At 46.7% G+C, this 25196-nt stretch overlaps 1 pseudogene; it reads right to left on the bottom strand.

The window, feature by feature from the left end:
• Nucleotides 1–5387: 5387 nt before the first annotated feature.
• LOC119294969 lies at nt 5388–7546 on the bottom strand (annotated as a pseudogene).
• Nucleotides 7547–25196: the final 17650 nt, after the last annotated feature.

The following is a 25196-nucleotide window of genomic DNA, read 5'->3' as shown; positions in this document are numbered from 1 at the left end:
TGAAACTACAAGATGGGCAATTAGCCTTGGTCGGCTTTTCATATGGTATAGTTCAAAATTCAATTTAACATGACTCTTCGTAATACTTTGTTGAAATCAAACTAGGAAGCAGAGTCAGGTTGATTATTGTTTCCTGTGTCATGTTATATTGCTGCAATCACTAATTCTGAAGATTCAGTTGTCCTTGTGCCCACTTAACGTTGCCAGCTAGATCCTTTGTCCATTACAATTCAGGTTGTTATATTTTTTCGCCTGCCACACCCATTATGTTGCCGAGTGATGTTGAATCAGTAGTTGAGTAAATCATAATTTTCCGATTGGTGATCCCATTGTAAGTCCAATATAACCTTTTGAATTTAAAAATGCCCAAATTGCCAGGATGGTCAGGGGGTATTACAAGGAGCAAAAGAGATATATGGAAGGAGAGAGTACATAGCAAGCCGCAGGGCATAGAGGACGCAAAGTGTCACATATGGCCAGCCAGGCGAGAACAGTCGACCCAAGCAAGGCCATCGTGACGGCGGTCAGCATGTTTAAATCATATATATTCTTTTTTTCCTAATTACCTAAACACAGTGGCTGCATAGTGGTTCCACTTGCTGACAACGGTGAGGTGGATTGGAGATTGCGGCACCCATCTACGCGACGATGCAGCCCTGGACCCGCAGCTCGACGCGTTCAGCCCTACGCTGGCGGTCACCCCCTTTGCTAATGGCCAGTTCAACCGCTCCACCCCCACGGCCACCTGTACACTGGAAGTGTAGCTGGGAGCGATGACCAGCCGCGTTTGCCAGCTTGAGATCGCTGAAGAAGGAGAACAAGTTCAGCCGCGACGCCTCTTCCGCAGCAACACCCCTTTGCTGGTGGCTGCCCCGTCTGCCCGTCGGCCCTCTGCCCCCCCAAAGAGCCGCGCCCCCACAGCACCATCTCGCCACAGCGCCCGTCAGGCTGCCAACCCCTCCAACGTGCCGGTGGCCCAGCGCGCGTCCCTCCGCATCGTCAAGGAGCTGGGACTGCTGGGGCCAAAGGAGAAGATGACGACCGAAGTTGCCGAGGCCCTCCTGCGTTGTTTTGATGAGCCACTCACCGAGGCTGACATTGCGGTCATTGCCAAACTGACGCGGCTGGACGCCGACGCCCTGAAGATCGCGGCTGGCATGGCCGGGCCTGATGGAGCTGCTGAGGAGGCCGTAGTTTAGTTATGTTAGTTCCATTCATGTTCTCGCTCCGATGGCGGCCGACGATGTGTTGGCTAGAGTTAGGTTTGCTTCCAATATGTAGTGCTAGTCCAATGTGGTTAGTTCGACGCCGGTGTGCTCTGGGGCCTATTGGTGGTCGCTGGTGTTCCCTTGCTAGAGAGGCGGTGTGCTGTTTGGGCCTGAGGCCATTTAGTGATTTTCTGTTATCGGAGCAACACGAGTTTCCCCATGAATGACAAACTCCCTCCGATCATGTGCTGGAACGTGCGCGGGCTGAACCACCCTGCAAAGCGCGCCTCTGTCCGCGAAATTGCAGCAGCAAATCGAATAGCGATCCTGTGACTGCAAGAAACGAAGATCGATGCCTGGTCTCCTAGCCTAGTACGAGAAATTGGCGGCACCTCGCTGACTGGCTGCATTGCCCTGCCGGCGATTGGCACCAGCGGTGGAGCGGCAATTCTCTGGGACGAGGGCCTCGCCACTGTCACTTCCCATGCCATTGGCGCCTTCGCCATCACAGCAAAAGTATCCCTGCTGGGCCAGCCTCATAGCTTCTGGCTCTCCTCCGTCTACGGACCTGCAGACGACGCAAGAAAAGATAGTTTCATCCTCGAGCTCACCCGCACTTCACCGCCCACAAACGAGCCCTGGTTGATCAATGGCGACTTTAACCTAATTTACGAGGCGCGTGACAAGAACAACCTCAACCTTAACCGTAGACTTATGGGTTGGTTCAGGTCGGCCATTGATGCTGCTGGCCTGAAGGAGATAAAGTGCAAAAATCGCCGCTACACCTGGAGCAACGAACGTCAAGATCCCACCCTTGTCAACATTGACAAGTTCTTCTGCAACCAAGCCTGGGAATCCCTTTTTCACAATTTTGCAGTGTTGGCGGCTTCTACGGCTACTTCAGACCACTGCCCTCTGATCTTAGCCGACACAAGTGCCCCGCCACGCCGTGCGAGCTTTAGATTTGAGAGCTTCTGGCCTCGCTTCCCTCGTTTCCATGAAACGGTTACAGCCGCCTGGAATAGGCCAGTGCAGTCCTCCTGCGCTTTTCAGCGTCTTCACACCAAAATGGAGTGCACGACGCGTGACCTGAAGATCTGGAGCAAGGCACACTTTAGCGATGCGAGGCTACAGTTTCATATAGCAGCAGAAATTGTGCTCCGATTAGATGTAGCTCAGGAAACCCGGCGTTTGTCTGACGCCGAATTCAACCTCAGAAAACTCTTGAAGCTACGGCTTCTGGGTTTGGCGGCGATCGACCGAGCCAGAAAGCGCCAGGCTTCTCGCCTGACATGGCTCCGGGTGGGAGACGCGGGAACAAAGTTTTTCCACGCCAAGATGAAATCACGCAGACGGAAAAACCACATCCATAGCCTGAAGGTAGGCGATTCGCTTGTCACGACACATGAGGAAAAAGAAGCTGCCATATACAATCACTTCCACGACAACATAGGAACCAAGACGACGAGAGCGACCGGCATCAACTGGCACTTGCTCGAGATGCCAACGATCCAAGCAGGTGGCCTCGACAACCCTTTTTCTGAAGAAGAAATCTGGGAGGCGATCAAAGCTTCACCCCTAGAGAAGGCGCCTGGGCCCGACGGTTTCACGGGAATCTTCTTTAGAACCTGCTGACCACTGATCAAGGCAGATATCCTACAAGCTTTCAACAAGTTCTATCACCTTGTAGGGGGAGGTTTCAACAATTTGAACTCTGCCATAGTAGCTCTCATCCCAAAAAAAAGATGGTGCAGAGAAGATTCAAGACTTCAGACCGATCAGCCTGATTCACTCAGTTGCAAAATTGATTGCTAAAGTGCTCTCAATGAGACTATCAGCAGTAATCCACCACGTAATCTCGCCGGCTCAATCTGCCTTCCTGAAGTCCAAAAGCACGCAAGACAGTTATTTGTTTGTCCAGAACGCTGTCAGATCGCTGCATAGGAAGAAAACACCGGCGCTCCTGTTCAAGCTAGATATAGCGCGGGCTTTCGACAATGTGTCGTGGGAATATTTGCTAGAACTACTGCAAGTGCTAGGCTTCTCCGCGCGCTGGCGTGACTGGGTTGCGCTGCTCCTCGCATCGGCTTCATCATCCTTCATGCTAAATGGCACTGTAGGGCACAAGATTCGTCACCGCAAGGGGCTTCGGCAGGGAGACCCGCTTTCACCCCTCCTTTTCATCATCGCCATCGATCCCCTCCACAGGCTACTACAACAAGCAACTGAATTAGAGCTACTCGTCCCTCTGCCAGGCAGAGACGTCTCTCTACGGGGTAGTCTCTACGCTGACGACGCCGTAATCTTCGCCAACCCTGAGAAAGTAGAGGTCGACGCCCTACTAGACATTCTGCGCAACTTCGGTCAAGCATCCGGGCTGCAAATAAACCCTACAAAGTCGACCGTCACCCCAATCCGCTGCGAGGAGATCAATCTCCCTGACATACTCAGCAATTTTGGTGGGACAACTGTGGGGTTCCCCTTGAGATACCTGGGCCTCCCACTAACCGTTTCAAGACTGCGCCTAGTCCACATCCAGTTCATCCTTGATCGGATTAGGGCACGACTCGCGGGATGGAAGGGCAAGCTCATGACCATCGCGGGCAGAAGGGTTTTGGTACGCAGTGTGCTTACAGCGCTGCCTACCTTTGCTCTGTCTGTACTCCGAGCGCCAAAGAAATTTCTTGCTGAGGTTGACAAAGTTCGTAGGAGATTCCTTTGGGCACAAGAAGAAGATCTCAGTGGAGGGAAATGCAAAGTAGCATGGCCGGTGGTGTGCTCCCCTATCGAAAATGGCGGGTTGGGAGTTTTGGACCTAAACCGCTTCAGTAGAGCGCTTCGGCTGCGATGGCTATGGCTGTCCTGGACCAGTACGGACAGACCATGGATTGGCATGCAACTGCCTTGCGACGAGGGAGACCGAGCTCTTTTCTGTGCCTCCACCTCGATCACGCTGGGCAACGGCGAGAAGGCCTCCTTCTGGCACTGCCCATGGACAGGCTCGGGCAGCCTGAAGACGGCCTTTCCTGCTCTCTACAGCCATTCCAGAAGAAAAAACTGTTCGGTCAAGCAAGCTTTGACAAATGGCACATGGATCCAAGACCTCGCCCATGGAAACACTCAGCACCTTTGGTCAGAAACAATCAGGCTGCACAGATGGTTACAAGCTGCTGATATTCATCTTCAAGACCACGTCAGTGACACCATCAAATGGAAGCATGAAGCATCAGGGATCTACACTGCTAGCTCTGCCTATAAGGCGCAATTTCAAGGCCACATCAAATCGGATTTCAAGACCCTGATTTGGAACACCTGGGCACCGGCCAAGATGAAGATCTTCACATGGTTGCTACTTAAAAACAGATTATGGTGCAACGACCGTCTCCAACGGAGAGGATGGCCAAATGAGTACTTCTGTCAGCTATGCGTCCGGAACTTGGAGTCATCCATGCACTTGTTCTGGCAATGCCCACTGTCGATTGAAGTCTGGACGACTGCAGCGGCGAGAGGGGGATGCAGCTCACTCCACCCTCTGCGGTGGCAAAGCAAGACTAAGCCGACGGCCATCATCGCTGAAATGATCGGTGCAGCGCGGCCCGAGCACAAAAAAGCCATCAAGACAACAATCATCCTAATCCTCTCTGGGATTTGGAAGGCTCGAAACGAGAGCACCTTCGGAGGCAAGATGGCGACGAGAGATAGCATCACAACAGCCGTCCAACGAACGCTAGAATTTTGGCGACAAGCAGGAGCAACATTTTTGGAGCACTCCTTGCCCTGAGACAATAGCCATAACACCTGCCCTGTATCTTTTGTTTTTCTCCCTTTGATCCTCGGATTACTACTCGCACTTGATGTTTTTGTCACCTGCTCCCTGCTATTAATCAATACAAGCCAGCAATCAGCTGGATCTTTCAAAAAAAAAGACATATATATATATATATATATATGTCTCGAGCCAACTCTTTTAACTTCTGCAATAGCCAATATACATGGCATGTTGTTCTCCAGACAATAGAATATAGATGGCTTAGAAGGGTTTTATGAGCATAGATGGCTTAAAAGGGTTCTATGAGCAAGGATTTTTTTTGGGCGGATACGTGCAAAGCTTATTAGTAAGGGCAAAAGCAGAAGAACCATTCAATATTTTAAATTTGGAGTATTTAACAAGTAATGGAATAGTACTGTGCTTTCTTTGTTCAAGAGTTGACGGGGAACGAAGAGCGAACTACCTTCCGCTCAGCAAACGAACCGACTGTTTTGACCCAACCGGAGGAATGCTCGAGGTGGTAGACAGCGTCTGGTAGTCGTCGGCGGCCGGAGGCTGGCGGCCGTAATCGTGAGAGCTCATCCCGTGGTTTGCCTTCGACGCGTCGTCCGCGACATGCTTGTCAGCCGGATCGTAAGGCTGCACGTACATGGCCACGGGCATCCGAGGGGGAAGCGCCGGCACCCTGGCGGCCATCCCCGAGCGCAGCACCTCGACTGCTTCCCTGATGCTCGGCCGCGCCCTGGCGTCGGGGTGTGCGCACCACAACCCGATCACCAGCACGAGCTCCACCTCCCGAGCGTCAAACTGTCCGCACAGCGCCTCGTCGGCCGCGTCCAGCACCGCGTCTCGACCATACATTCCCCATGCCCACTCCACCAGCCGGAAGATCCTCGTGTCGCCCGGCGGGGGCGGCGCCATGGGCCGCCTGCCGGTGGCGACCTCCAGGAGCACGACGCCGAAGCTGTACACGTCGGACTCGGTGCTCGCCTTCCCCGTGGCGATGCACTCCGGGTCGAGGTACCCAGGCGTGCCGGCCACGGCGGTCATGGTCTGCAGGCCGACGCCGTGGTCGATGAGCCGTGCGAGGCCGAAGTCGCCTAGCTTGGCGCCAAAGGACTGGTCGAGCATAATGTTGCTCGGCTTTATGTCGCCGTGGACGACGCACTGGCCCCACTCCTCGTGCAGGTACAGCACGGCGGCGCCGAGCCCGAGAATGATCTTGTACCTCGCCGGCCATGGCAGCACCGCCGTTGCGCTATAGAGGTGCCGGTCGAGGCTTCCGTTGGGCACGAGCTCGTAGACGAGGAGGAGCTTCTTGCGGCCATCGCACCAGCCTATGAGATGCACCAGGTTGCGGTGCCGCAGCCGGCTGATGACGGTGACCTCCGCCGTGTACTCTCGCTTCCCCTGCGCCGAGCCACCCCTGGAGAACACCTTGATAGCCACGTCGAGCTCATCGACGCGACCGCGGTACACCGACCCGGACGCGCCCTGCCCGAGCTTTGTCTCCTCAGAGAAGTTTCTTGTCGCCGCCGTCAGCTTGCTCAGCTGGAACGGCCGTGGTCCCGACCCGGACTCGAGGTCCTCGTCGATCGGCCACGGGTCCTCGTCGTCGCCGTCGTCGTCGTCGTCGGCAGAGCGCTCCTGGCGTCTCGACCGCCACAGCAGCACCCCTACCGCCGTGCTTAGAAGGAGAGCCAGCACCGTTGCCACGGTGACACCGGCCACGAGCGGCACAGCAGTGCGCCGCGGTTGTGATTTTTGAGTTGATTTTGCAGCCAGTGGCAGCGAAGAGTTGAAAGACCAGGACAGCACGTAGTGCAGCGCGACCCGCTCTGAGTTCGTCGCCGCTGAAAAGCCGACGCTTACCTGCTCCGGCAGGAAGCTTCGCAGGTCAACATTGACGCTGAGATCATGGGTCGCGCCGTCGCTGCTGCCGTTGTGCAGCATGACATCGAGCTGGCCCGTGCCGCTGTTGTAGTCGATCCGCGCGGACATGACCCGGCCGACGAAGCTGTCGTTCGGCAAGGTGGTGTAGCTGCCGAACGAGCTGATGTTGTTAAGATCGACTCCGATGTGATGGTCGCTGGGGTCCCACTCGTCCCTGAACGTGTCGAACTCCACGGCGACAACATGGTCACCGCCGGTGGCGCCAGGACTGAAGAGGCCGAGGTAGCCGCCATAGGACCCCGCGGGTAGGCCAGACGGGACGTCGACTTGAGAGGTGAGGAAGAAGGCCATGCCATGGCCAACCGGCTGCCCCGGCACGGCGTCCATGCCGAAGGAGAAGGTGGTGGTGAAGCTGGCCGTCTCGCCGGTGGCAGCGTCCCAGAGTTGCACCAGCTTGGGGTACACCAGGCGGCCGAGGTTGTTGGTGTAGTTATTGGCGCTTATGCTGGTGAGGTCGGCCCTGTGATCGCTGATGTTGCAGTCGTCCCCGAGCGCGCCGAAATCGACCTTGTTGGTTGTGTTGATGGAGTCGTACCGGAAGCTGAGGGAGTCGGCATGGTGGAGAAGGAGAGAGACGATGAAGACACGCAGGAGGCGACGCTGAGTAGTAGCGCATTTCAGGGAGCACGGGAGCAGAGCCATTTGCAAATGGTGCTCGATCTGGTGCCAAGTTATGCAAAGGGAAACTAACACCATTTATCTAATGTCAAACTTTACAAAGTTTAATCAAATTTATATTAGAAAATATTTCAACATCTACAATACCTAATAAATATAATATGAAAGTATATTTCATGATGAATCTAATGATATTAATGTTGTATTTTGAATGTTAATATTTTAAAAAAACTTGGTAAAATTTTGGGGAGTTTAACTTCGAAAAAACCTAGTAATACGCAGAGTAAACAAAAAGGGAGTGGTAACTACATAGGACATATACATGGTGCAAATATTTTCAATAAAGAATTTTTTTTAGTTTGCGTGTTAGATTTATCTGATGTCAAATTTGCAAAGTTTAATCAAATTTATTAAAAATCCGAAATAATAAATCCAGAACCTTCGGATTTTGCCCATGGCAAATCGAAACGTTTTTTATCGCAACTTTGGTTGACGTGAGTATGGCAAGTTTAGTTGGCAGGTATGACAATTTCTGTAAATAAAAAGTAAAATAAGGACAAAATTGCCATGCTTATCGACTAAACAGCCATCCTCCTGTTACCATAAAAAACATGTTCGATTTGCCATGGGCAAATCCCGAACGTTCGGGACTTATCGGGGTCCTATAAAATATATCAACATCTAAATACCTAATAAATGTAATATAGAAGTATATTTCATGATGAATATAATGACATTAATGTTGTATTTTGAATGTTAATACTTTTTTATAAAATTGGCCAAAGTTTGGACAGTTTGACATAGAAAAAACCTAATAAACGGAGTAAAAAAACAAAAGGAGTTGTAACTACATAGAACGTATACATGGTGAAAATATATTCTATATAGAATATAATTTTTTTTGTAGGGATGTTGACATTTTATTCTACAAATTTAGTCAAATTTCAAAAAAAAAAAGCTTAAGAAAAATCTAAAACTTCAATTAATTTGGAGCGAAGCGAACTAACCTGTGCCTAAAAGAAAATTAGTCGATGCTTGTATTCTGAAACCAGGCTTACCTCGATTGCGGTTGGTATGACGACAGTCATAGTCGGTCTCGTCACTGCGCAAGGAGCCAAGGACCTAGTCCGACGGAGTGAGGGCTGCTAGCTACTTGCTACTTGACCTTTTGGAACCACTAGTAATTAATTAACTGCTTAAGTTGATTTTTTGTTCCATCGGCGTCACACAACGTGGTACGTAACATTATTCAGTTAGCTCAAGTGGGGAATATGTGAGTACATAAGTGAGTGTATGTTACTAGTAAATATTTTGGTGTAGTGAGCCGCTGGTGAAGTAAACGTCCCGATCTTGATTTGCTCAAATGAACAATACAAAAGATAAATGTATATTATACCCACACGATTTCTATCATTTTGGATGCAGGATCGTGACTCGTAAGAATTTAAAGAAAATACTCGACATGTATGTGTATTTGTATTGATAGATTCAGTGAGGTAGGTTTGTCCGTCAAACACGGAGGAGAACTTTTGGCCTATGCGTGTATATACACCCTATATGAAAAAATAGTAATTAAATAAAAAGTAAAAAGACTGTGAAAATATTTTTGAAATAAAGTTGACATTCCACTGTACTTGTATGAAAATTTTCACAAAAGGAAAAAACCCCGTTGACTTCTTTCGGAAAAAAGACAAAAAAGTTTGGTCAAAATAGTGTGAATAATAACCTATAATAGCCACAAAAAAAAAAGCTTTTTTTTGCTCTGAAGTTAAGGCTGGGTTTTTGTTCGCAAAAATTTATATACTAGTGCAGAAGAAAGTCAAGTTTATTCCAAAAAAACTTCTAAACTTTTTTGACTTTTTGGTATTTTTTTTCTTATGTAGAACCAAAGGGTATTTCCCGGTCAAACACCGATAATAGTACTCGGTACCCCCCTCCCCCACGCACACACACGAAAATTCATCTTTTTTTTAGAAAAGGAGGATGACCCCCGGCCTCTGCATCTGGGAGATGCATACGGCCACTTTATTGATTATTTTCGAGGACCTTACAAAGTATTACAATAATATGCCTGAATTCATCATCTTGGCAACATATGCCACTACTCCTATCCAAATGATGAAGGCTTGCTAGCTGGGCCACTACCCAGACCATTCATCTAAGCCTAACATCAAAATGATGAAGGGGTGCTAGCTGGACCACTACCCAGACCAGTCACCTAATCCTAACATCAAAAGCCGGAAGCCCCAGCCGAGCCACATACCGGGTCTGGAGTACAAACCGGTTCGACGCACTCGTGTGTCGTCGCCGCCATCTTCCACAGGCCCGTCCTCAGAGCAAATATTGAGGCTTCTACCTTGTTTGTCCACTCAGCCATCGATGTCACCACGACACCAAACAGCTTCGTCCTCCTGCGCGAGTCCATCGCCACACATCGGACACTGAATCTCCACTGCGCCACGCCGCCGAGATACGCCGCCATCAACGAGTAGGATGAAGCACCGCTCCGCCGGGTCCGGCAAGGCTGCTGAAGACCAAGCACCGTGGAAGAAGGACTCCGAGGCTGAGCACATAGGCGGCAGAGTGCCAACGCACCGCCACCAGACGAACTCCGACCACGCCACCAACCGCCGCCAAGCAACCAAAGCATTACATCCACGCCAAGCTCATCACGAACGACACCCCCAAGAGGGTGACGACGCCCGGAGCGCCGCTGTCACTCGATCCGGCAAGGATTTGGGCTTTCGGCCCGCATACGAGCTGGGTGAAAGGAAGAGGGGAAGGAGGCGACCTGGACGATGCCTACAAGAAGGGTACGGCGCCCTCGCGCGTCGCCGCCGTCGTGGCCAGCACTGCTGGCCTCGGATTTCTCCGTAGCTATCTGACTAGTGTTAAGTTGTCCAGAGGGATCAAAATGTTGATCAAACTGGTAACAAATTCTGTTCCGCCACGTCGCATATAGCAATTGCTGTGAACCTTTTATGTATTTTGCCGACTTGGTATACAACGATTCACCAACAGGACACATGAGAGAGACGAAATGTCAAAACAGCGCTATTCGCGTATGTAAGTATCGATCTCGTCCCTGGCGGCTAGAACCCTAGCCGCCGTCAGGGGAGGCCGGTCTTCCAACGCCGCTCTCCGGCGGCTCCCCTCCGCCGGCGACCTCGGTCGTCGGTGGTGAGGGGGGTCGCCGGATCCACGCGTGTGGATCGTTTTTACTCTCTCGTAGTCTAGGTTTTTAGGCTGTTCATCGTCTTTGCTTCGGCAACGACGATGACAACATTGAATAAAGATTCTTCGGATCATTTCCTAACAAGGTTATCGGTCCTATGGTTGGGGATGGATTTGTTGGAAATATGCCCTAGAGGCAATAATAAAATGGTTATTATTGTATTTCCTTGTTCATGAAAATTGTCTATTGTTCATGCTATAATTGTATTAACTGGAAACCGTAATACATGTGTGAGTACATAGACCACAACATGTCCCTAGTGAGCCTCTAGTTGACTATCTCGTTGATCAATAGATGGTTATGGTTTCCTGACCATGGACATTGGATGTCATTGATAATGAGATCACATCATTAGGAGAATGATGTGATGGACAAGACCCAATCCTAAGCATAGCACAAGATCGTGTAGTTCGTTTGCTAAGAGCTTTTCTAATGTCAAGTATCATTTCCTTAGACCATGAGATTGTGCAACTCCCGGATACCGTAGGAATGCTTTGGGTGTACCAAACGTCACAACGTAACTGGGTGGCTATAAAGGTGCACTACAAGTATCTCTGAAAGTGTCTGTTGGGTTGGCACGAATCAAGACTGGGATTTGTCACTCCGTATGACGGAGAGGTATCTCTAGGCCCACTCAGTAATGCATCATCATAATGAGCTCAATGTGACTAAGTAGTTAGTCACAGGATCATGCATTACGGAACGAGTAAAGTGACTTGCCGGTAACGAGACTGAACGAGGTATTGGGATACCGACGATCGAATCTCGGGCAAGTAACATACCGATTGACAAAGGGAATTGTATACGGGATTGATTGAATCCCCGACATCGTGGTTCATCCGATGAGATCATCGTGGAACATGTGGGAGCCAATATGGGTATCCAGATCCCGCTATTGGTTATTGGCCGGAGAGGTGTCTCGGTCATGTCTGCATGGTTCCCGAACCCGTAGGGTCTACCCACTTAAGGTTCGGTGACGCTAGAGTTGTTATGGGAAATAGTATGTGGTTACCGAAGGTTGTTCGGAGTCCCGGATGAGATCCTAGACGTGACGAGGAGCTCCGGAATGGTCCGGAGGTGAAGATCGGTATATTGGACGAAGGGTATTGGAGTCCGGAATTGTTCCGGGGGTACCAGATGATGACCAGCGTGTCCGAAAGGGGTTTCGGAGGCCCCGACAAGCGCTGGGGGGCCTTATGGGACAAGGGGAGGGGGCACATCAGCCCACTAAGGGGCTGAGCGTCCCTCCCACCCCATCTCACATAACCTGGAGAGGTGGGGGCGCCACCCCTAGGGCAGCCGCCCCTCCCGGCTTGGGGGGCAAGTTTCCTAGGGGGTGGGGGCGCCCAAACCCATCTAGGGTTTCCCTTGTGGCCGCGCCCCTCCCCTAGGGAACCCTAGGGCGCCTCCTCCTCCTCCCTTCCCCTATATATAGTGAGGGGTTGGTAGGGCTGCAGCACCCTTGCTTTTGGCGCAGCCCCTCCCTCCTCCAACTCTTCCTCCTACTCCGTAGTGCTTGGCGAAGCCCTGCAGGAATACCAGGAGCTCCACCACCACCATGCCGTCGTCCTTCCGAAGTTCTCCCTCAATTTCTCCTCTCCCCTTGCTGGATCAAGAAGGAGGAGACGTCCCCGGGCTGTACGTGTGTTGAATGCGGAGGCGCCGTCCGTTCGGCGCTAGATCAGATCTTCCACGATTTGAATCGCCGCGAGTACGACTCCATCAACCGTGTTCTTGTAACGCTTCCGCTTAGCGATCTTCAAGGGTATGAAGATGCACTCCCTCTCTCTCTCGTTGCTGGTCTCTCCATAGACTGATCTTGGTGATGCATAGAAAATTTTGAATTTCTGCTACGTTCCCCAACAGTGGCATCATGAGCTAGGTCTATTGTGTAGATTCTATGCACGAGTAGAACACAAATAATTGTGGGTGTTGGTTTTGTTCAATATGCTTACCGTTACTAGTCCTATCTTGTTTCGACGGTATTGTGGGATGAAGCGGCCCGGACCGACCTTACACGTACACTTACGTGAGACAGGTTCCACCGACTGACATGCACTTGTTGCATAAGGTGGCTAGCGGGTGCCAGTCTCTCCCACTTTAGTCGGATCGGATTCGATGAAAAGGGTCCTTATGAAGGGTAAATAGAAATCGGCATAACACGTTGTGGTTTTGGCGTAGGTAAGAAACGTTCTTGCTAGAAACCTATAGCAGCCACGTAAAAACTTGCAACAACAATTAGAGGACGTCTAACTTGTTTTTGCAGCATATGCCGCGTGATGTGATATGACCAAAAGGATGTGATGAATGATATATGTGATGTATGAGATTGATCATGTTCTTGTAATAGGAATCACGACTTGCATGTCGATGAGTATGACAACCGGCAGGAGCCATAGGAGTTGTCTTAATTTATTGTATGACATGTGTGTCATTGAATAATGCCATGTAATTACTTTACTTTATTGCTAAACCGTTAGCCATAGTAGTAGAAGTAATAGTTGGCAAGACAACTTCATGGAGACACGATGATGGAGATCATGGTGTCATGCCGGTGACGATAATGATCATGGCGCCCCGAAGATGGAGATCAAAAGGAGCAAAATGATATTGGCCATATCATGTCACTATTTGATTGCATGTGATGTTTATCATGTTTTTGCATCTTATTTACTTAGAACGATAGTAGTAAATAAGATGATCCCTCATAATAATTTCAAGAAAGTGTTCCCCCTAACTGTGTGCCGTTGCGAAAGTTCGTTGTTTCGAAGCACCAGGTGATGATCGGGTGTGATAGATTCTAACGTTCACATACAACAGGTGTAAGCCAGATTTACACATGCAAAACACTTAGGTTGACTTGATGAGCCTAGCATGTACAGACATGGCCTCGGAACACAAGAGACCGAAAGGTCGAACATGAGTCGTATAGAAGATACGATCAACATGAAGATGTTCACCGATGATGACTAGTCCGTCTCACGTGATGATCGGACACGGCCTAGTTGACTCGGATCATGTATCACTTAAATGACTAGAGGGATGTCTATTTAAGTGGGAGTTCATTAGATGAACTTAATTATCCTGAACATAGTCAAAAGGTATTTGCAAATTATGTCGTAGCTCACGCTTTAGTTCTACTGTTTTAGATATGTTCCTAGAGAAAATTTTAGTTGAAAGTTGATAGTAGCAATTATGCGGACTGGGTCCGTAAACTGAGGACTGTCCTCATTGCTGTGTAGAAGGCTTATGTCCTTAATGCACCGCTCGGTGTGCTGAACCTCGAACGTTGTCTGTGGATGTTGTGAACATCTGACATACACGTTTTGATGACTACGTGATAGTTCAGTAATGGTAAACGGTTTAGAATTGAGGCGCCAAAGACGATTTTTGAAACGTCGCGAAACATATGAGATGTTCCAAGGGCTAAAATTGGGATTTCAGGCTAGTGCCCATGTCAAGAGGTATGAGACCTCTGACGAGTTTCTTAGCCTACAAACTAATGGAGAAAAGCTCAATCGTTGAGCATGTGCTCAGATTGTCTGAGTACTACAATCACTTGAATCGAGTGGGAGTTAATCTTCCAGATGAGATAGTGATGTTTCTCCAAAGTCATTGCCACCAAGATACTAGAGCTTCGTGATGAACTATAACATATCAGGGATAAATATGATGGTCCTTGAAATATTCATGATGTTTGACACCACGAAAGTAGAAATCAAGAAGGAGCATCAATTGTTGATGGTTAGTGAAACCCCTAGTTTCAAGAAGGGCAAGGGCAAGAAGGGATACTTCATGAAACGACAAATCAGTTGCTGCTCCAGTGAAGAAACCCAGGGTTGAATCCAAACCCGAGACTAAGTGTTTCTGTAATGAGGGAACGGTCACTGAAGCAGAACTACCCTAGATACTTGGTAGATGAGAAGGCTAGCAAGGTTGACAGAAGTATATTGGATATACATTGTATTAAATGTGTACTTTACTAGTACTCCTAGTAGCACTAGGGTATTAAGATACCGGTTCGGTTGCTAAGTGTTAGTAACTCAAAATAAAAGAGCTACGGAATAAACGGAGACTAGCTAAAGGTGAGATGACGATGTGTGTTGGAAATGTTTCCAAGGTTGATGTGATCAAGCATCGCCTGCTCCCTCTACCATCGAGATTGATGTTAAACCTAAATAATTGTTATTTGGTGTTTGCGTTGAGCATATACATGATTGGATTATGTCTATCACAATACGGTTATTCATTTAAGGAGAATAATGGTTACTCTGTTTATTTGAATAATACCTTCAATGGTCTTGCACCTAAAATGAATGGTTTATTGAATCTCGATCGTAGTGATACACATGTTCATGCCAAAAGATATAAGATAGTAATGATAGTACCACCTGCTTGTGGCACTGCCATTTGAGTCATATTGGTATAAAACGCATGAAGAAGCTCCATGATGATGGATCTTTGGACTCATTCGTTTTTGAAAAGTTTGAGACATGCGAACCATGTCTATTGGTATGTGCGCATGAAGAAACTCCATGCAGATGGATCATTTGGACTCACTTGATTCTAAATCACTTGAGACATGCAAATCATACCACATGGGCAAGATGACTGAAAAGCCTCGTTTTCAGTAAGATGGATCAAGAGAGCAACTTGTTGGAAGTAATACATTTTCATGTGTGCTGTCCAATGAGTGCCGAGGCACGCAGTGGATATTGTTATGTTCTTACTTCACAGATGATTTGAGTAGATGTTGAGTATATTTACTTGATGAAACACAAGTCTGAATTATTGAAAGGTTCAAGTAATTTCAGAGTGAAGTTGAAGATCATCATGATAAGAGGATAAAATGTCTATAATATGATCATAGAGATGAATATTTGAGTTACGAGTTTGGTACACAATTAAGACCTTGTGGGAATTGTTTCACAACTAATACCGCCTGGAACACCATAGTGTGATGGTGTGTCCGAACATCATAGCTGCACCCTATTGGATATGGTGCATACCATGATGTCTCTTATCGAATTACCACTATTGTTTATGGGTTAGGCATTAGAGACAACCACATTCACTTCAAATAGGGCACCACGTAATTCCGTTGAGATGACAGTGTATGAACTATGGTTCAGAGAAACCTAAGCTGTTGTTTCTTGAAAGTTTGGGGCTGCGACGCTTATGTGAAAAAAGTTTCATCCTGATAAGCTTGAACCCAAAGTGGATAAATACATCTTCATAGGACACCCAAAATAGTTGGGTATACCTCCTATCTCAGACCCGGAAGCAAAATAGATTGTTTTTAGAAACGGGTCCTTACTCGAGGAAAAGTTTCTCTTGAAAGAATTGAGTGGGAGGATAGTGGAGACTTGATGAGGTTATTGAACCATCACTTCAACCAGTGTGTAGCAGGGCACATGAAGTTGTTCCCGTGGCGCCTACACCAGTTGAAGTGAAAGCTGATCATAGTGATCATGAAACTTCGGATCAAGTCACTACCAAACCTCGTAGGTCGACAAGGACGCGTACTGCTTCAGAGTGGTACGGTAATCCTGTCTTAGAGGTTATGTTGCTAGACAACAATGAACCTACGAGCTATGGAGAAGCGATGGTGGGCCCGGATTCCGACAAATGGCTCGAGGCCATAAAAAATCCGAGAGAGGATCCATGTATGAAAACAAAGTATAGACTTTGGAAGAACTACTTGATGGTCGTAAGGCTGTTGGGTACAGATGGATTTTAAAAGGGAAGACATGCAATGATGGTAAGTGTCACCATTAAGAAAGCTCGACTTGTCGCTAAGATATTTTTCGAAAAGTTCAAGGAGTTGACTACGATGAGACTTCCTCACTCGTAGCGATGCTAAGAGTCTATTGAAATTGTATTAGCAGTTACTGCATTATTTATGAAATCTTGCAGATAGGATGTCAAAACATTGTTTCCTCGACGAGTTGCTTGAGGAAAGGTTGTATGTGATACAACCAGAAGGTTTTGTCAATCCTAAAAGATGCTAACAAGTATGCAAAGCTCCAATAATCCTTCTAAGGACAGGAGTAAGCATCTCGGAGTTGGAATATACGCTTTGATGATATGATCAAAGATTTCGAGTTTATACAAAGTTTATGAGAAACTTGTATTTCCAAAGAAGTGAGTGGGAGCACTATAGAATTTCTGATGAGTATATGTTGTTGACATATTGTTGATCAGAAATGATGTAGAATTTCTAGAAAGCATATAGGGTTATTTGAAAAGTGTTTTTCAATGGAAAACCTGGATTAAGCTACTTGAACATTGAGCATCAAGATCTATAAGTATAGATCAAAAATGCTTAATAGTACTTTCAAATGAATACATACCATGACAAGATTTTGAAGGAGTTCAAAATAGATCGGCAAAGATGGAGTTCTTGGCTGTGTTATAAGGTGTGAGTAATTGAGTAAGACTCAAGACCTGACCACGGCAGAAGAGAGAGAAAGAACGAAGGTCGTCCCCTATGCTTCAGACGTAGGCTCTACAGTATGCTATGTTGTGTACCGCACCTGAAGTGTGCCTTGCCATGAGTCAGTCAAGGGGTACAAGAGTGATCCAGAAATGGATCACAGGACAACGGTCAAAGTTATCTTTAGTAACTAGTGGACTAAGGAATTAGACGTAGGCTCTACACTAATTCTGATTATTCTGAGTAGTAAACCGGATTCGTATAGTAGAACAGTTATTTGGAATAGCTCCAAATAGAGCGTGGTAGCTGCATCTAGGAGATGACATAGAGATTTGTAAAGCACACACGGATCTAAAAGATTCAGACCCATTGACTAATAACCTCTCTCACAAGCGAGATATGATCAAACCCAATGGGTGTTCAATTCATTACAATCACATAGTGATATGAACTAGATTATTAACTCTAGTGCAAGTGGGAGACTGTTGGAAATATGCCCTAGAGGCAATAATAAAATGGTTATTATTGTATTTCCTTGTTCATGATAATTGTCTATTGTTCATGCTATAATTGTATTAACTGGAAACCGTAATACATGTGTGAATACATAGACCACAACATGTCCCTAGTGAGCCTCTAGTTGACTAGCTCGTTGATCAATAGATGGTTATGGTTTCCTGACCATGGACATTGGATGTCATTGATAACGGGATCACATCATTAGGAGAATTATGTGATGGACAAGACCCAATCCTAAGCATAGCACAAGATCATGTAGTTCGTTTGCTAAGAGCTTTTCTAATGTCAAGTATCATTTCCTTAGACCATGAGATTGTGCAACTCCCGGATACCGTAGGAATGCTTTGGGTGTACCAAACGTCACAACGTAACTGGGTGGCTATAAAGGTGCACTACAAGTATCTCTGAAAGTGTCTGTTGGGTTGGCACGAATCAAGACTGGGATTTGTCACTCCGTATGACGGAGAGGTATCTCTGGGCCCACTCGGTAATGCATCATCATAATGAGCTCAATGTGACTAAGTAGTTAGTCACGGGATCATGCATTACGGAACGAGTAAAGTGACTTGCCGGTAACGAGATTGAACGAGGTATTGGGATACCGACGATCAAATCTCGGGCAAGTAACATACCGATTGACAAAGGGAATTTGTATACGGGATTGATTGAATCCCCGACATCGTGGTTCATCCGATGAGATCATCGTGGAACATGTGGGAGCCAATATGGGTATCCAGATCCCGCTATTGGTTATTGGCCGGAGAGGTGTCTCGGTCATGTCTGCATGGTTTCCGAACCCGTAGGGTCTACACACTTAAGGTTCGGTGACACTAGAGTTGTTATGGGAAATAGTATGTGGTTACCGAAGGTTGTTCGGAGTCCCGGATGAGATCCCAGACGTGACAAGGAGCTCCGGAATGGTCCGGAGGTGAAGACCGGTATATTGGACGAAGGGTATTGGAGTCCAGAATTGTTCCGGAGGTACCAGATGATGACCAGCGTGTCCGAAAGGGGTTTCGGAGGCCCCGACAAGCGTTGGGGGGCCTTATGGGCCAAGGGGAGGGGGCACATCAGCCCACTAAGGGGCTGAGCGCCCCTCCCACCCCATATCACATAACCTGGAGAGGTGGGGGCGCCGCCCCTAGGGCAGCCGCCCCTCCCTGCTTGGGGGGGGGGCAAGTTTCCTAGGGGGTGGGGGCGCCCAAACCCATCTAGGGTTTCCCCTGTGGCCGCCGCCCCTCCCCTAGGGAACCCTCGGGCGCCTCCTCATCCTCCTCCGTTCCCCCTATATATAGTGAGGGGGTGGGAGGGCTGCAACACCCTTGCTTTTGGCGCAGCCCCTCCCTCCTCCAACTCTTCCTCCTACTCCGTAGTGCTTGGCGAAGCCCTGCAGGAATACCACGAGCTCCACCACCACCATGCCGTCGTGCTGCTGGAGTTCTCCCTCAACTTCTCCTCTCCCCTTACTGTATCAAGAAGGAGGAGACGTCCCCGGGCTGTACGTGTGTTGAACGCGGAGGCACCGTCCGTTTGGCGCTAGATCGGATCTTCCATGATTTGAATCGCCGCGAGTACGACTCCATCAACCGCGTTCTTGTAACGCTTCTGCTTAGCGATCTTCAAGGGTATGAAGATGCACTCCCTCTCTCTCACGTTGCTAGTCTCTCCATAGATTGATCTTGGTGATGCGTAGAAAATTTTGAATTTCTTCTACGTTCCCCAACAGGATTTGGAAACCAGTCTGTTCAAGCAAGGATGGCGTGGCGGCGGCGACATCCTTGTGGTGGACCTGTGTCCTCGGGCTCCGTCGTTGCGACGACATTTGCTCCAGCATCAGCGCGGAGCTTGGGAGGTAGTCCAGGAGCGGATGCAGATTGTGGTTTGCATCCACGACATTTGGGAGACGGAGCATGTGTTGGGCTCGTGGTTCGTGGATGACAGATATGGTTTCCTCCTTCGGTGTTTTAGTCGTGGTGGGGTGCTAGATCTGGAGTTCGGTGGCGTGTCCCGGGTGTTGCCCCGGTCTGATTCGTTCACCGGTAAGGGCTTCACTTTTGGTGAGCCACCTTGGAGGTCCGCAAAGCTGCATATCAGCGATGGAGCCGCGTCGAGCTCGGGTGAGAAGGTGATTCATCATTCTTTTCTTCGGTGGCTACTGTGGTGGTGCCGGAGGCAGGTGACGGGCGTTGGTGTCAAGCTCAGAGATGTTTTGTTATCTTTTCAGTTTTGTCATGTTGGTCTTTACGTGACTTGTACCTTGTTCTTTAGGATATGAATGAGACACGTATTACCATGCAAAAAAAAGGACACATGAGAGACCGCATCCATTAGAGCAGGATTTGTTAGACTTTTTTTAAAGGCGAAAATATTTGAACACTAACACTAATAACAAGTTTTTTTTGAAAAGCATGTTGCTACCATTTCATTTCATTCTTAGCAGGAAGCAGTAGAAAAGGGAACACCCGATGTCGATCCAAGGATCAAAAGGATAAACACAGGAGTAAAAACATGTGAGAAAAACAGCTCTAAAATGCTCTAGTCATCCTATTCATGTTGGTGGCTCTGCAAAAGGTTGTTGTAAACAGGAGACCCCAGCCTGACACCATAGCTCAGCCCCGCTACGAACTGCAGTCAGAACGTCCACTATGGAGCCTACTTTCCCTCTCAAAGTGTGAAGTGTTTATGATACTGTGTCGCCTCGCGGTGGAGTTACCGCCACCTGTTTACGGTAAGCTCTCAATTCTCATCACTTGTCACCTTTGGATAGGGCTTGCCTTCCCTCTGTGCTGATGAATCGTGGGTTGCATGTCCACAAACATAGGACTTTTGCTACATTGTTCGATGGCCACCAGAAGTAGTGCAAAGTGAGGGGGTTTTGAGGGCTTCTCAGATTATGTGCCCTATAGATGTCGGAGTGATTATGTATTGAGATTTACTGTAATGTTTGTATGATGTTGTATATATGTTCTTAGTGAAAATGATGTCATGATAATCTTTATTTTCTGTCTATCTTAATTTTTCATGCCTTACATACTTTTGCTACATGAAAGTGATGAAATGTTTACCATTATGTTAATAAAATCACGGTGTACATATTGTTATGCTGGGTGAAAGTGATTATGCATTTGGTGTATGATACATCTAAGACGTATCTACTTTTATGAATACTTTTACACTCAAAACTTGCACTGGTGAATAAAAAATAATCATGATTAATGTTGTTCTCCGAAGAATTTTTATGGTGGTGTTATCTATTTGTGTAGAAAAAAATAAAGGAAAAACACAAGAGGCATATATGCTCCAAATGGGCCACCAGGGATATGGAGATGGCCAAGGGGAGGCCCAAGGCCCTACCCTGGGCACCCAGAGTCGTGGTCCTAAATATTTAGATGAGTATGTCTTCATTTTGATGATATGGGGGTTCATATGAGTATTCCTTCGCTATTTACAATGGTACTTGGCAAGGGCCCCTTCATTATCCCTTTTTGTTTGATGTTACTACCACGAACAAGTGGATTATTTGGGACACTGATATGCCAGATTATTATGATGATCAAGCATGTCTAGAGCAGGAAGCTCGGTATGTTGTTGCAGCAGCACCACCACCATCGGGACTTGGAAACTACAACTGGGGGAGCCGGAACCCATGTGATTACCAACAGGCAAAAAGCCTAAGCTTTGGGGGAGTGTGTACCTCTTGCCCCCTCATTTTCATTGTCACACCTTACTTATTAGTTGCTTCTATTGTTCCTTTAAAAGGAAAACTCCAAAAATATTTAATTCATTCTTCTCTCGGTCTTTTTAGCGCACTTCTTGTCATTCAGAAAACAACAAAAACATTTTATCTTTCTTGTTTCTTTGGTTTTGTTTGCTGAAGTATGAGAAATCCCAAAATAATTCTTTGTTGGCTTGCTTTTTTCTTGTTTCCCATGGCTTACTAAAAACACACAAAAAATGTTTTTGTTCCTTTTGTCTTTGCCTTTTCTCTTTGGTTCTTCTTCTCTTTGCTCTTTCTTCGCTTCCTTTTGGGTCATTTTTGGAAATTATTCATTTCGATCAAGTGTTTTCACCATGGTGGCTTGGATCTAGCTTGTGGATGAGTCGTAATAATTTGCTTATTGAGTAGGCCATATTGTGTCATGCTGTTGACTCTAGGTTTTATGTTTTTGGTTTTTATGCAGCAGTGACAACATCTCTTTAAGCTGTAGGACATGAGTTTGCTGGATGTCATGATTGTCATTCTTCAGTTAGTCCACTGTCACCTCTCTACGAATACCTAGTCATTAGGCGTTTCTAAAAAATCTAGCCATTAGCCTCCTTGGGCCTTGAGGCGCCTTCGACCGTTTTCTTTCCCTCATTTGGTATCCTTATAGTGTTTTCCCAACATACTATTTGTTTATTTTGCTTTCGGATGTGGCGTTGACATGGTGTATGAACATTCACTAGTAGAAAACAGAGCATTTGTCCCGGTTGGTGAGGGCCTTTTGTCCCGGTTCTTGAACCGGGACTAAAGGGTCGTTACTAATGCCTCCACCCTTTAGTCCCGGTTCTAACACGAATCGGGACAGATGAGCCTCCACATGGCCACTGCGAATAGCCCAGGCAAGGGGGCCTTTGGTCCCGGTTGGTGACATGAACCGGGACCAAAAGGTTTCCACGTGTCAGCAGTTGAGGTTTTTCATTTTTCTTTTAAAAAAAGTGGCTGGTTTAGGGGTTTTGGGGGTTAATTTTAGGTTGTTGTTAGCTAGCTAATAGAGAGAAGTGTCCTCTCTTATATCTTCGTCCTTGGTTTACCAACGCTACTGCTATGTTCATTTCACCCGCTGATATATAATAACTCATGCGTGCTCGCATCATACATCATCATATATAATAACAAGTCCTACTAATCATGCATCATCATACAACTTCTACTCGTTATTAATAACAAGTCATACGATCATCATCCTCATAGTCATCGAACCCAACCCTACATAATTGTTCTTAGCACATGATCATCAGTATCAGGTAGGACCTAAACACCCTTAAGGTAAAATAGCATAAAACAATATAGACCCTGACTCTCCATTATGAAGAATGGAGATCATCCTGTCTCCAATTCTTGCGCTTCGCCTCCTTTTGCTTCCAAGAAGCTCCTTACGACTGTCCATACATTTTTCCATTCTTTGATTGTCATGTCTCCACTTCTTTTAGAAATCCGGTATGGACAGTTGAGATTCGTAGGACGACTTGGTTGTATGTTCAAAACATCAAGGCGATCGTGCATATACATCAGATGAGGCACACAATCATTCGGGATTATCTGTTGAAAAACAAAGTAATAACTTCGTAGCAATGATGTACTAGTTTTAGAAGTATTTAAAAAGATGCAGGGATGTCGTAATAGTAAAAATTCTTACCAGGGTATCTCCATGGTAGTTACCGTAGTTCAACACGTGCACTAGTGGCACGTATTGACCATAACATTGAGGAGTTCGATTGTAGACATTGTAATTCTCAAGATCAGTACAAAATGCAATCAGATGATTTTTCTCCTTATAAGTTAATTCGGAGCCATCGGTGTAGTGAGTTTTGTCTATCATCTTCCGCACATTCTTTGAAGAATAAAAATAAGCTGTCAATGGAAATAAGCTGTCAACTATTTTAAAATAAACAATATGAATTACTTAATAACTATGTTAAGCTCACATGGGGGAAGAATTGGAGGTGTATCCACAAGGACCCAAATGCCCATATTGTCTTGCTGGATTGTAGGATCGCCAAGATTCATGGTGACAAGCATACCCTCATCAAAACCATACATTTTGCAAAGTGCTTCCCAATTTTTGCAACCAAAATGAGTTACACTCTCAGCATTGTACAACTTTACTTTAAAATCCACACCATGATGGGTCCTTAGGAGAATTTTTTTGGTTTCCATACTTTCATGGTCTTCAAAACCCATCCTCTCCAAGACATAGCGTCTTGCATAGCATGGGATAAGCTAGTCGAATTGGAAAAGATAAAAAATACACCTTAAAATAGTTGAAGTCGTGCTTAATTACGAAAAATCTATTGTCGTCATTGCGTACCGTATGAACATCGAAGGTCTCCTCGAGCTTAATGCTGAAGCGCCGATCTTCGTCCAGCTCAATGAACCTGACGCACATACCTCGGTCGTCGTGGCACCAATCGCACTCCTCCAGGCGGTTTTCGTCGTTCGAGTATAACATTTTCGGCCTAAGTTCATAATTCAAATATTTAACTTGTACAATTAAATATATGTACTAAAAAACCTAAATTAGATCATTATTATTAATCACGGGTTGACTATCGGTGATGGTACGTAGCTCCTCCTTTCATTCCCGAGTGCATTATTACACCAAATTGTCTAGCACACGGGAATGAAGGAGAAGCTACCCCACGACGGCGTGGATGATGGAGGGGGCGCCTACATTTCTGCATAGAGTGCTCTTCAATTTTAGCATTCAAAGTAGGAGTACTTTTCCAATATGAGCATTCAATAAGCAAAACCAAATCGTAAAATAAAGTAGTATTCAAATTAGCATGCATTCAATTATAACCAAAAGTACATCATCTCTTGTGTCCGTGCATCGTCGAATACTCCTCGAATACTATCATACCTATAGCATCACTAATTAATACAGCTAGAACCGTAGCGCCCGACGGGTATCGTCGCGGGCGATGGACACCCAAAGATAAGGAACGATCACAGGATCATAGCTCCAGTGAGACCCTTGAAGAACCTGCCAGGTAATGTCGAACCTGCCCTCCAACGCAACCATGTAGCGACGGACGTGCTCGTCCTCCTCGCGGACACGGTGACATACCACCTCCGCGGTGTCTGGAAGCCTCGGCACCGTCACTGGCCCATGCGACCGCCACCAAACAAGGATCGGGTCAACAACGGGCTGCCTCCTCACCAACCTACGTCCCCTAGAAGGTAACACCTCCCAATACCAGCCCGGTGGAGTCCAGTCCCGAACATGGCCCTGATCAAGCAGGCCTCTACCGCCGAGTCGACGACGACGAGGATGCGAGATAGGCATCGTCGACGTCGATGCGGGAACTACTTCTATATATAGTTAAATAAAGTAGTTTTATTAATTAAATCAACTAGTTCAACTACTAAGCACTTACTATAAATAAATAAAGTAGTACTTACTAAAAATAAACTACTTCTATATATAGTAAAATAAATTGGTTTATTAAATCAACTAGCTAGTTCAACTATATATGAAGCACTTACTATAAATAAAATAAAGTAGTACTTACTATAAATAAACTAGTTTAACTAAAGTTCTATTATTTTTCTAACTAATTATATTAAACACTTTCTCTTCTTTTTTTCCTTTTTCCTCTATTCTAAATATGAACATATTCATAAATGACTTTGATCATGCACAATTTTCCTATACATACACAATATGAACATATGCATAAATTAAGAAAGAAAAT

The sequence above is a fragment of the Triticum dicoccoides genome, chromosome 4B (genome assembly GCF_002162155.2).
Source record: "Triticum dicoccoides isolate Atlit2015 ecotype Zavitan chromosome 4B, WEW_v2.0, whole genome shotgun sequence".
In the NCBI taxonomy this organism is placed as follows: Eukaryota; Viridiplantae; Streptophyta; class Magnoliopsida; order Poales; family Poaceae; genus Triticum; species Triticum dicoccoides.
Note: the sequence above shows the minus strand (reverse complement) of the source record. Positions and strands in the feature narration are given on the sequence as shown.